At 46.7% G+C, this 13,646-nt stretch overlaps 1 long non-coding RNA gene across 1 annotated transcript in view; it reads left to right on the plus strand.

Annotated features, from left to right (window-relative positions):
* Positions 1-5,093: 5,093 nt before the first annotated feature.
* The window catches only part of LOC140695012 (uncharacterized), a 12,367-nt gene continuing 3,814 nt past the window's right edge, over positions 5,094-13,646 (plus strand). The window contains exon 1 of the long non-coding RNA XR_012070688.1: positions 5,094-5,136. This is a non-coding gene — a long non-coding RNA (uncharacterized lncRNA). The remainder of the gene's footprint in view (positions 5,137-13,646) is intronic.

Genomic DNA, 13,646 nt, shown 5'->3' on the forward strand with positions numbered 1-13,646 from the left:
CCCTCTACCCGCGCCACCTGCCCCGGCGCCCCGGCCACAGCTGCCAAGGGCCAGGTGTGCCCCTACCACCTCTCACCCAGCCGGGATCCCCTCAGTCCGCGGCTGGCGTCCCCTTCCCCTCTACCGCCCGCGAGTCCTCTCCTCCCGGGCTTCCTCTCCTTGGCCGCCGGCCGGTTCACGCCCCTGGGAGGGCTGTGTCCGGGCGGGCGGGGACTGCGGACCCGGACGGGGCGGGGGGCTGGGGCTGGGGCTGGGGCTGACCTCCGAGCAGGGCTGCAGCCCGCGTCCCTCCCCTTTCCCTCCCCCACGGGGCAGCCCTCCTCTCCCTTTCCCGCTCCCGGAGGACCAGCTCAGTGGCCTGGGCACTGCTCCCTGGGCTGAGAACCTCCGGCTGTAACACCCTGCTTCTCCATTTGGAGTCGGAAAAAGGGAGCCTCAGTGCTGAGCGAGCTTCTGTCTCCTCCCTCAGTTTTTCTGCTGCAGGTAAGTACTCTTAACACTTTCAGGTGTTATCATGGCTGTGCTTGTTGATGTCACGTGTTTTTATAGTGAGAGTGATTACAGTGGTGAAAGCAGGGCTTGGTTCTGTTAAAAATGAGCTGAAGGCATGAGGCTGTGACATCCTCCTTCCTTCCCTCTCCCAGGGTGAAAGGAGTGATCCTCGATTTTCAAAAGATAGTTACAGTCCCTAACTAGCACAGCCCAGCTAGTGTGTGTTAAGAGGAACAGCACCACCAGAGGCCTTGGAGACCCAGGGATATTGCAGTCCTAAAGAGCTCCTGGCACAGTTTGGTTTGTTTTGGTTTTTTTTTTTCTTAAATTGTGTGATAGACTAGTGGTATAAACAGGAAAATAATTGTCAAGGAATATTTCTTCATGTAACAGTGTTATTGTGATATAGTTCACACACCATGAATTCCATCCATTTAAATGGTACAATTCAGCAGCTTTTAGCATATTCACAGTTGTGCAACCATTATTATTCCAGAACGTTTTCATCACTTCAGAAAGACCAGTGGAAATGAATGACCTATCCACCCCTCCGAAGTGGTGGTTCTAAAGAAATTTCTTGGCTATTCCTGATCATAAATTAACTTGTTACATTCCAAGAAAAATCTGGTAGGAATTCTAATCAGAATTGCAATGAATCTGTCTATCAAAACTGGAAGAATTAATGTCTTTATGGCATAAACTTCTTCTACCCATGAATATATCTGGGACCCTATCTTTTCATCTGTCCAGTGACTGGCCCATGGGAAGTCCTCACTACTTGTTGTACTTGTGAATGATGAGATTCTATACATCGTTAGTTGCAACTGTAGCCTTTCACAGAAGAGAAAAGTAACCTCAGTGAAGCAAGTGACTCTCTGATGGTCAGAAAGAGTGACAGCCAGTGCTGGAGTGATCCAGTGGACTTGGTGCTTGCAACCAGAATTCTCCACCACATACAGTTAAGGGGATTAGAGTGTTCTTTTATTTTTTCTTAATGGCGTTGCTTTTATTTTTACTTATTTTTTTAAATTCTTTTTTATTTAAGTGTAGTCAATTTACAATGTTAGTTTCAGGTGTACAGAAGAGATTCAGTTATAAACATATGCATATGTATATATATGTTTTAGATTGTTTTTAGTATAACTCATTACAAGAAATTGAATATAGTTCCCTGTGTTATACAGCAGGTCCTTGTCATTTATTTTATATTTACTAATTTGTATCTGTTAATCCCCCCTTCCCTGCCTGCTAAACACAGTTAACTTTCTATGTTCATGAGTCCATTTATAGGAGCACCATTTTTCCTAGTAATATATGCTCTTTGGCTGCTTTCAGTTTCAGTAATTTCATCTTATCTGTGGGTGCTTTTATTCTGGTGGCCTTTATGTGGTTTGCACTCGTGGTAATAGAGATCTGTATTTGGGACAAATTCAGGCCTCTGTAGTCCCTGGTACAGAGTGCCCACTGAATTGATGCTTGAACTGGGAAAAAGGCACAGTAAATTTTGGAATTTCCACTATGGTTGAGAATTCCATTTTTCAATAACCTGTTTAGACAACCTTAATATTGGCTGCACCCATACTGGGTAATTTGGTGGAAATTCATGGTATGGTGGTGTAGAGACAGGGAACTGTATACTTCTTCTCTTTCTGTTTTATTACACTCATTCTCCTGGGCCTTCCAGATCCTCCCCCAGAAGGGCCCAGGGCTGGCTTGGTGCTGCGCTGAGGCAATATTTGTTAATAAGGCCCTTTCCTCTACTCATCTGAGCCTCCGGTTCTTTCTCTGCACAATGAGGGCTTAGACTTGATAAGTACTTTTCAGTTTCTTTTAAAGCCATGTTTCCTTTGAGAAACAGAAAATGCAAATCTCTCCTCTCAGCCCAACCCTTTAGATTTTCATAAGTCCTCCAAGGAGTGACATAGCTCTTTGTGGAATATGAATGTGATTGTGATCCCAGGTGAAACAGAAAAGACTCTTCAGAGATTGATTGCAGGGAGAGGGCAGGAAAGGGGCAGTATGTCACACTTTCTAGTGTGAGCACTGGAGCAGGGGCTTGGATTTAAATATGGTGACTGACGTGGCCTCTCTCTAATCATGTAGAATGTGATAAACTTCTCTACCTCAGTTTTTTGATGTGTCAAGTTAGGGTGATAATATTTTAAGGCTTTTGTGAAACATTATACACATAAGCCATTTGTGTCTCGGTAGAAACAAGACCTGCTAGGGATTCAGGGATTTGTTTAAAAAAAATCTTGTCCATAACAGACTGTCTGTGTGTATTTTAAGTTCCTGGAGGGTGAGGGTGAGTCTGAAGCCCATTGTGGGACAGGTGGGCCATAGTTCTCTGTGCCCCAGATTACCCCCTCCTCCCCAGTCCTCTTCCTCAGTCCAGGATGAAGTTCCCTTGTAGATTTTCTCAGAAGACTTGTGGAAATAGCTTTTCATTTTATTGTTTCACCAAGAAGTTCTGCCATCATGATCTCTTTGGTCAGGCTTTGAAGGGCTGCCATCATGATATCTGGTAAGAATTCTATGGAATTGGGAGTTTCTATTTAATGAAAAGGAATAAAAATTACAAATAGAAAATTAGAACAAGGGTGGTTTCAGGGGCTCTTTGAAATGGACACCATTAGCTTTGTTAGCTTCAGGTGCTGTGGCCTGTTGCCACGAGGACCCATTCTCTTGCTCTGAAGTTGGAGGTACCAGTGGGTCCAGTGGGAATGATAACTGAGTGTATCTCATGGGCTGGGCATTGACCTATTTGTACTGTGTGTTCCTAATTTGAGACAGTGAGCTCACCTAACCTCAATAACCTCTTTAAAAAATTAGACTTTTTATTTTGAGATGTAATGTTGATTCCCATGTGGTAGTAAGAGATTATATGGAGAGGGCTTATGGATCCTTTTGCCCAGTTTTCCTTCATGGTTCCATCTTGCAATGGTGAGGTACAATTCATTACTGACTCACTAACAATTTGAGGTTTGTGTTATTGCCCTCATTTCTATTCATGATTAAACTGGGGCTTAGAGAAGCACACAGGCCTACCCAGGTCACCCACTTTGTTAGTGCAGAGTCGGGTGAACGTGGGCTTGGGATTTCCAGGCAGTACCATTATGATGGTCTGTGGCAGGGAGCAGCATTCACTTGCTTGTTTATTCATTCATTCAAGAAACATTTATTGAGTAAACTCTGTGGGTCCTATGCTTTCTTTGGCTTATCTGATTATTCATCACTACTGAGAATCAGGCAATGTTTATATTTTTTAATCTGAGAAAATTAGCTCTGAGAGGTTATAACCCTCCGAAAGGAAGTATAGCTCATTAAGGAGGGATAGTACATTTGTACAGTCACCTCTTTTTATGCAGGTGGTACCCTAGACATTATACATTTGCAAACATCCGTAATTCAGATATATTCTTGTAAGGCAAGGCTTTTTTTTTAATTGAAGTATAGTCAAGTTTACAATGTTGTGTCAATTGCAAGGTGTTTTTTGACTTTTGAATTAAAAAATACTTTTTCAGGAGGGTAATTACGTGTATTTATTTGTTTCATTTTTTAAAATGAGTTACTGGGTTTTGAACCCAGGACCTCGTACATGGTAAAAATGTGCTGTACCACTGAACTGTATCCTCTTCCCCTAGGCAAGTTTTCTTATCCATTATTATGAAGCTTAGGGAATCAAATAATTTGGATACAAATCCAGATCTTTTAATCCTACTGTGGTCCTTTTCTTTATATTCTGCTGAAGGGGTTTGGGGAAAGCATTTTCTTTGTTCATTTTTTATTCAGCATTTTTGAGCAGTGACTTTGCATCAGGGCCTTGCTAGGTGCTTGGAAATAGAAAATAAGAAATGACACTTCTCTGCAGAGGCAGGAAGCCTAGACCAAAAGCTGGGTAATATGATCCGAGATACATTAGCCATGTGCAGACTGTGAGGACAAACTGTACCCCCGGATTTGCTTTGGCTTCCCTTGCCTTCTGGCTGGTACACACCAGGTCACAGCAACCCAGATGGGCCCGTAGCACACAGCAGATTATGTACCTCGATCTCCTCACCCCTCTCGGCAGGGCCAGCAACATGAGCATCCCTGACTACGTGCAGTGTGCTGAGGACCACCAGACTCGTCCCGTTGTGGTCCAATCCATAGAGATCATCTCAGAGGAGAATTTCTTTTGCATCTATCAGCTACTCACCTCGGTGTGCCATATCAGCCCATGCGGCTCCCAGTGGACATTCTGTATCCACTACAGGCACCACTATGTGCCCGAGAATGGGTGGAGCGTCTTCCAGACACACCGCAAAGTCGTGGGCCTTGTCACCATTACCAACTGTCTCTCTGCCAAGGCCTTGGAGAAGCTGCACGTGCAGAGGGGCTGTATGGCACCGCGCTTAATGACTCTCAGCTCTTTGTCTTTGTGCTGCATGGGGAGGTAGCCGAGCAGCCGTTCACCGACTTGTCCTTCAATCTACGAGGACTGCAGGGTGGTGGAGAAGAGGATTGAGGACTTCACTGAGTCAGTCTTCATCTTGCTCAAGTCCAAGTGGCTGGATGGTGGCCACAAGAATTTTGGGGCAAGATTCCCCTCCTCTGCATCCTGTTTGAGAAGGAGGACTTCATGGGACTGGACACAGACAGCAGGTAAGTTTACCTGGAGGCCAGCCCACCCTGGCTTTGTGCCGGATTGCTTCCCTATATCCAGAAAGGGATCAGCAAGGAAGAAGTCTGTCTTGTAGCCAAGGGGGGAGGGAGGTGCAGCCCGCTGGTTTACAGACATTTCAAAGTGAATCCGCCTTTGTTTCAGAGAGATCCTTTTAGGGTTAGTGTGGACACTTACTCCCGCTTTACAGCCAGGACCATGGTGGGAACCCTGGAGTTGCTGTCCAATTAATTAGCCAAAGCCACTGATGCTAGGAGCACTGGGGAGGAGGCTGGACTGAGCTGAGATATGCTGTAGGTCAAATGCACATCAGACGCTGAGGCTTGTCTAGCAAATGTATATAAACTATCTCTTTACTTCCTACATTGATTACATGTCAAAATGATAGTATTTTACATACAGTTGATTAAGTAAGATCTGTTCTTAAAATCAGTCTCTAGTATTTGTTTTTTGTTTGTTGGTTTGTTTTTTTGTTTACTATTTTATACGTGGCAACTGGGAAACTTTCTTTACATGGCTCTCATTTCATTTCTGTTGGGCAGTCTCATTCCTTTGCTTTTGGATGAGATGCTTAACCCCGAGAGGCGGAATGGGGCAGTGGTTGAGCTGGGGCTGGAGCTGGTGTCTCCTGCCTCTCAGGCCCAGCACCTGTTCGGCTCAGGCCCTCTCTTCTTGCCCGACAGCCACCATGCCAAGTTAGGACATCAGAAACACCGCCAGGGACTCCCGAATGAACTTCTTATGCAGGGAAAGGCGTATCACGGTGTATGGGACAGAGCAGGGAAATGTTCATTCTCAGTTTGTCCCTGTGATTAAGTCAAAGTCCCCACTTTGCCTCGGAAGTACAGACGAGCTCTTTTGGGCTGCCTACCCCCCCACCTTCTGCTCTGTTTCCTGGTGTATCTATCGTGCTGTCCCTCGGGCAGAAGAGGGTGAGATGTCTTTGCCGAGAAGTGGTCCCCCTTTGCTGGGGAGAGTAAGGGAAGCTGTGTCCCCCCGTCCTATGGCCTCTGTCCTTGTGTCTGGAGAGGGCTCATGGTGGTCCCACAGGTGACGGTCCGAGAACCTGGCACATGCTGCTGGGCCCGCCGTGAAGGCAGTGCTCTGTGATTCTTGAACTTACCTAAGATCAGATCCTACTTTCTGGTTGTTGGTAATTTGGAGGAGAAGATGCTAGAGAATTGATAAAAAGAATATCTAGACCAGCCCTGTGAGTGAGAAGAGAAGTGGACCCGAGTCCCACCTGCGAGAGCCCACCTAGCGGTCTCTGGATGAATTTTCTGTTCCTCCCAGATATACCTGTATGGCTTAAGGAAGGGGAGAGGCTTGTCGTGGCCATGATCTGTGCTTGTCCTCACAGGGCCCTGTGATCTACATGCCCGCACTCCCCTTCTGCTTCTTGGGGATGTGCTGGTATGTTTAGGAGCCTGGGCACTGCTGAGGGCATAGCTTCCAGCACCGTGCTACACCGAGTCTGGCTCTGTTCACCTCACCTGTCAACACCTGCTGAGGCCCCAGGCATTAGTCAAGGTAGGTGCATCGGTGCAACGTAAGCAGGGACCACCTTCTCCCCCTGGACAGACTGGTGAGTGAGCAGTTGAAGCCTTGAGCCCTGCCCCAGACCCCAAGCCAGTGCCTCCTCTTTTGTCATAGGAGTCACTGGTGACATTTTTACTCAACAAATGCTTGTCTCTGAGTCTGCAGAGCCACCAAAGAATGCCAGCTTGTTTTTGTCTTTTGAAGTCTGCCCTTGGGACTTGGCGGAGTAGCCGAATGTGTACTTAGCCCATAGTGTTTGACACTGTCACCATTGATTACCCAGAACCTCATGTACCAGGCATGGCTCCCGGCATCAAAATACAGCAGCGCATTAAATCTCCCTCCTTGTGGGTCTGTCTGTCCTGGTACCATAAGAGCTCATCCAGCTTCTGAACATCAGTGAGATAACGCGGCCAGTGAGCTCAGGTCAAGCACATTCTCCTCCAGTCACTTTTACCACATTGTTGCTTTTAGTATTCCACAGTCATTAGTTTTTTAAACAATGCTTTGGTGAAGGAGCAGAGCTTAATTCTCTCCTGCTACTCTTGGTGGAAGTGAGTAAAACGGTCCAGAATGAAATGCGACCACAATTTGTAGCTCAAAATCTGCCTAGACGCTTGTAGGTGGAATTTGGGTTAGGGGCGCTGACCACGTTGGGGTCGTCCGGCAGCACCGCTCCCCTCAGGCCCCTGCTTTCCCAGGAGCAAGAGGTGAGGGTGGGTTTCACCATCCCCGCGTCCCTGGCCTCACACACTCACGTAAATTCTTGTACATGCTGTCAAAATCATTTTTGTTCTTGTGTGTTTCTAATTTTCTCGTCTTCATCTTTTCCTTTTTCTTTATTCCTTTTTCACTTGTACTGCCCAGTGAGCATGTTGTTGCATCTGAAAATGTGGGCTGTGCACATCCTGCATTGGAAATAGCCAGATTGCCATCCGTGCTGTCTCAATCATTTTAAAAAGCAAAAACTTAACAGCTGTCTTGATCCATGTATTATTCTCGTCATTTTGTATTGTCTTAATTTTTGGAATATTTACTTTGTTTGCACATTACCCACTGGTTTTTGATACCTGTTAAACTCCTTGCTTTGAGGAACCTGTTTGGTCCTCTTTTTATTTGGTGACAAATGCGCCCTTATTAAATTTGTTTCATTGTTTTGAAGAAGTAAGATGCGAATTGATTTAGGCGGCTGCTCAGGGATTCTTTTCATGGAGTATTTAAACTTGTAAAGTCAAATTCTGTGGCAACTTGCACGATTCCTGCTTTTATACAAACGTGCTCGGCACGAGGTTCCTGGCTGTCGCTGTGTGACGTGCGTGACGGCGCTTCCTGGCCGGTGGTCACTGGTGAGGAAGTGGCCGGCTCGGGGGTGAGCATCTGCAGGGGACGCTGTTGGAGGAAGCAGTCACCGTTTGGTTCTTTAATTTTTTTTTTTTTTTGCATTCAACTTCCCCGTGCCATTTACTTTACTTTGCCTTCATAAAGGGGCCGAATTGGGTCTAAAATCCATGCCACTATTTTGTTCCCTTTACGAGGCTGGTTTTTCTGAGTATCAGGACAACATGGCCTTCTCCTAAGTAGCTGGCTCACCTGGATCTGTTGGACACAGGGACAGCTAAAAGGGCCATAGCTTCCTCTCTGCTTCAGCCAGTGGGCATTCAGAGCTGGGTCTGTGGTTTGCCTCAGCAGCCGTGTAGACCTTCCTACCCAGGGATTTACTTTTAACCCATGTTGGTAGTAAAGAGTTGAATCCGTTTCTGTTGCAGCTGACGTTCACCACTGACGGCCGTGTCATTAGTTTGTGGTAGTCAGTCTCCAACACCCCAGACAACCATGAAGGAAGATGAATTGGCCGACCTAGGACCTTGGATTCTCACCCTCACCATGGTTCATCTCACCCGGTGGAAGGGTGTGGCCACCACCATCATGCTGACCATGAGGTCTTGTTTCTCCTTTCATGCTCTGGTCCAAATGTGGACACTTCATTTTTCACTGAATTTGTCTCACTTGAGACAGGCCAGAATATCTGAATGAGTCCATCACATTCTGGGTGGGGAACAGAACAGAAGTAAGTGACGCAAGTAGATGGAGTCTAGGCTGTCCGGGTTGGCAATTGCAGGCTGGGATCTGTGATGGCCGGGCTGTACCCTGGACACAGGCCTTTCCCGTGGCTCCCATGAGCCCAGGAGTTGGAGTGAGAACAGCCTTGCCTGGGTTCCCACATCCTCATCTGCTCACTTTCAAGTGTGTCTGCTAATTAGGAGCTCCCCCAGACCTCGGGCCCTTCAAAGCTCAGACCACGGGAGAACCTTGAGTCCCTTATCCTGGGCCTCCTGTGTGAGAATCCAGTGCCTTCTGAGGTGGCCAGTGGCAGGAGATGCCTCCCCCGCCGGGGAGCACCCTACGGAGGACTGTTATTCAGTGCACCATGCTGTGAGCTTGTGGGGTTCCGACCATGGTCCCTGCAGAACCACACTTGAGATGGACTTATTGTCATAAATAACAGGACTGATTGCAGGGCAGGGCCGGGGGGAGGGAAGAGTGGAAATTGAATGTGACCTCAGACAACTAGGTGGGTGCTGGGGCTGTTACTAAAATGGGGAGTCTGGGAGATACCTGCCAGGAATCGAATTCCAGAGTAAATGGTGGACATGAGGCATTTTTAAGATGCCATTTTTCATCCAAGTTAGGACTTCAAAGAGGCACTCGGTTCGATGAGCCTGGGGCTCAAGTGAAGGAGCCGGACTAGAGATACACGTTGGGAGTCGTCATTCTTAGCTGGTGTTCACAGCCTTGCATGTGAATTAGATCTTCTCGAGGGCTGCAGACTGAGGCTGAGGGGGGGCAGGGCTGTGCCTGGGTTGGAGGAAAGCCCAGACCATGCAGCTTTGGTGTGTCAGTTAGCTGCATTTGCTATTTTCAGAGCAATGCTATTTATCCTTAAGGGGCCAGGGGGTGGGCAGGGCCAACCAGGAAGAAATCTGCAGGGAGGGTCGTGGCCACATGTGCGTCTTGGGAAGGTGCAGAGGCTGCAGGGTCTGGGAGGGTAGAGTCCTCAGAAGCTGAAGTTGGAGTGGGGAGTGGGGAGAATGTAGTCACAGTCACCTGTGAGGGAGGGAGGGAGGCCTAGGGAGTCCCCACCTTACCGGACTCTCTTTCCCATGAACAGAAGGCAGTCAGACAGAGGATCTGAGGTGAGAAGGGATGGGCAAAGGGAGGGGAGCCAACCTGGAGAATGGTGCTTGGAAAGTTCTGGAGTAGTCTCCCTGAAAAATAGAGTTAAATATACCCAGACTCTTAAGAACATTGTTAGTGACTTGGGAGGAGGCAGTTGTTTTTCTGGCCTCCTAAGGGTAAGGCATGTATCCAGGGATACACAGAAGATACGGGCAGTCTGTTCCGGGGGCTTGATCGTTACCGGGGGAACAGTGCAAGTTTAAAGGGGGAGAAGGGCAGCGGAGGGAAACTAGCCAGGCCCCGTGTCAGGTACCAGTCGGCCGCCCTACTTGCGTGTTGCATTCACATCCATGCCTCCCAGGTGGGCAGTGGCAGCCCCCTTTTGCAGATTGGGAAGCCTTCTCAGAGGGGTTAAGGAATTGGTCTGTTTAGCGGCTAGTAAATGCTGTAGCAGGATTCAAGCAGGGCCTTGTCAGACTTCAAGGGCATGTTCTCTCTACTGTTTCCAGTACTTCCCTGTTATACCTGGAATGGTGAAGTGGGTCAGTTTTGGAGCCTTTCAGAGAAAGTATGATTTAAGTGCCTCAGGACTGTTTCACAAAGCTCAGCGTTCTTTGATGATTCTGAAGCACGCAGTGCTTTTCGCCCCACAGAGGTAACGTCTAACTCCTTTGAAGGTGACGTGGTTGCAAATGATGTACAGATGCAAAACCAGACTCTGCAGCTTCTGAACGGAAACTCTCCAGTTCTCCCTTGGTCAGCTTTCTTCCGCGGGATGTAACTGTGCTGCAGCGTAAACCTGAGCTTTCCGTATGGAGTGAGTGTTTAATATCCAAAGTTAGCATAAAACGGTCAGATGAAGAAAACCGACGTTGACAATTTATTTTTGGGTTCCATTAGTCAAGATATACTATCAATTAATGACCCATATAGCAAATGAAATTCAGTATAGGACATTGCATTTCTTGCTTTCTATTTAGAGTTCTCTTACAGAATAAGGTTGCCTGCTTTGGAACATCAGCTTCACCAAAACGGCACCTATCAGTGTGTTGGTGTGATTGCATTTACAGAGTGAATCTAATCTGGGCTTCCTAAGCCCCAAACACTCCTGTGCAAAATCACGGGCTGTAGCCATCTGTTAGTCACGCAAATACTTCTAAAATTATATGATTCCAGAAAAGAAAGAAGAGAGAGAGAGAGATTGCCTTTATCAAATTTCCTTTCAGTTCTAACTGCAAACTGTTGTTGAGCAGCTCTTGTTTCCTTTGGATATGAATATATACATTTCTTTGCATGTAACCTAGGTTTTGGACTAGAACACCAAGTTCTTGCTGTCCACAAGCCACAAAAATAGTAGCCAAATTGGACCCGTGTGAAATAGTTTATACTTTTTTCTGAGAAAGTATCCTTGAATTTGGGACTTGGGCTGTGATTTTTGCTTTTTGATTCCCCCACCCGTCTTGTAATCTCTCACTCCTTCCCACGTGGCCCCCAAGGGTTCGTGGTCTTATTAGGAGCAGGCACCCAGTTGGTCTCCATATATTGCCGCTATAGATAGAGCCCAGACAAGACTTAAGGACATTATCAGAGAGGACTTCCTGGAAGAAATGGGCTCTAAATTCAGTTGTGAGGACAGAGTAAGAGTCAGCCAGGAGAAGGAGTCAAGAATGTGGCTCAGGTCGCAGGTGCAGCCCGGGCAGAGGTCTGGAGGCTTTTGGCGTGGGGACCCGGGGAGAGTGCCCTGTGCAGTCCAGGGTGGAGGAAGCCCCTGCTCGGGAGGACACTGGAGACAGTCCGTGGTGTAGGGCTTTGGAAGAAGTTGAGTTTTACTAGAACTGACACAGTAGGCAGTGAAGGGTGTCAACAGAAAGTGACCCTCAGGAAAGGTACTTCAGGTTTTGCTTCTGATATTCTACAGACAGAAGGATCGGGATGGGCGAGAGCAGGTATGTCTGTCCCTTTGAGATCCAACCCGTCATTCATTTATTCATAACACGTGCACTTCTGTGAGTATAGGGGAGAGAGGGTGTAGCCACGATAATAAGCAAAATGTATTTGCTTCTTGAGAGCTTAGCATTGTCAGAAGTTGACTTAGACTAGAAAGCTCTAGGAAGAGAGGAACAAATTGTGGAGGTTGGAGGGAGGGAAGGCTTCCTTGGGAAACAGTCAAAATGAGCCTGGAGGCAAGTGAGAGGTAGGAGCATGTCAGGGGACCCCTGAGGTCACTGGGAACCTGTGTACTGAGGTGAGGCTGGGCAAGCAGGGTCTGGGGTGGGGCTAGAACTCTAACAGGGAGCCTCTGAAGCATTCGAAGTGGGGTTGATGTAATCAAATTTGTGATTTGGGAAGGCTGCCGTGGCTCTGTGTGTGTAGCAGGGATGAGGGGGTGGGTGCCACCAACTGGGGGATCATAAGAATACCATTCACAGGCTGGAATATGGGCATCGGGGCTACTTGGGGACGGCAGGGGCAGTGTGGATGCCGGCTTTCTTTATGGGGGGCTTGTTAGCGGGGCCGCCCTTGAGGCACCTTGTGGCTGTAAGAAAACTGATGGAGGCTGCCAGGTGGACTTTCGTCTTCTCTCTTTCCCTTCCTTGTTTGATGATCTTAGCTCAGCCAACATTTGGAACAAAAGAGATAATTTCCAGGGTTGCCCAGGACTTTGTTGAGCTCGTTCGAGTGAGATCTGATTGGATTTAGGTTTGTGTTCAGATCTGGATGTTCACTTAGCTAGAAACGTCTTGTCATTTCGATTTCCATAGGGGTTTTTATTCTTGATAAAGATTGCTTTCTTGGTGAGAGGAAATTTAAAACAGCTGTTGTCTTTTTCAAAAAATCCTCTTTTAAGAATTTTAATATTCAAAAGAATACGAATATATAAAATATTTAAGGAAGTCTTTGGTGTGGTTTCTTTGCTTTCTGAGCTAATGTGAAGTTAGAGCCTTTGCATTACTTAATAGCACATCCTTGTCAGTATTTAAAGAGCTGTTAGTGAGCGCCCCAGGTCCCACCTCTCAAGGGATCATTAAAGTTTGCTCTGAAATAGTGAGGTCATAAAGGTCTTGTTTTCAGAAATCAAACGGTTTATAATACACAGCATAACTCCATTTATAAAATAATAATAAGTTCAAAACTAAGAAAGTGGAGGATAAATGATTTTTTTAAAGCCTAAACATAAATTTTCTTGTGCTAATGTTGCAAGTGGAAATTTTGAAAAGAAATATCCTACTGCAATATCATCTATTTGGAATACATATATGAGTTTCATGTTTGAAAAGTATCTGCGCAGTGGTTTTCGAAGTCAGGAGCATTCCTGCTCAGATACTGGCAGTGATGGTTGCTGGTTTTCAATGGAAGTGCCTAAATTTGCCTTCTTAGCTTTTTGGTTTTTTTATAGTGAGAGGGTTGAGTAGTGCTTTGCCAGCATGATTTTGGGGCAATTTGAGGGCAGATGTCGTGTGCCAGCAGTGAGAAATTTCCATGCATTTTATTTTCTGGACATCACCAGGGCACATGTGGGGTTTGTGCCTGCAGGCTGGAATGCTGCAGGACTCCCTGATCATTCACCTTTATGTCCTGGAGCTGCTCCGGTCAGTGAATGATTTTCTGTGGCTTGGAGATAATGTGGTCTGATGGAGATGATCAGATGTGCAGTTAAAATGCTATTACTTGAAATAAGAGTAACCTAGAAACATTTCTCTAACAATACAGGATGAGGGAGGAGGATTGGCTGAGCTGCTTGCAGTGGGGAGTCTTAGTTGACTCCCTCACCGTG

The sequence above is a fragment of the Vicugna pacos genome, unplaced genomic scaffold, assembly GCF_048564905.1.
Source record: "Vicugna pacos unplaced genomic scaffold, VicPac4 scaffold_119, whole genome shotgun sequence".
Classification (NCBI taxonomy): Eukaryota; Metazoa; Chordata; class Mammalia; order Artiodactyla; family Camelidae; genus Vicugna; species Vicugna pacos.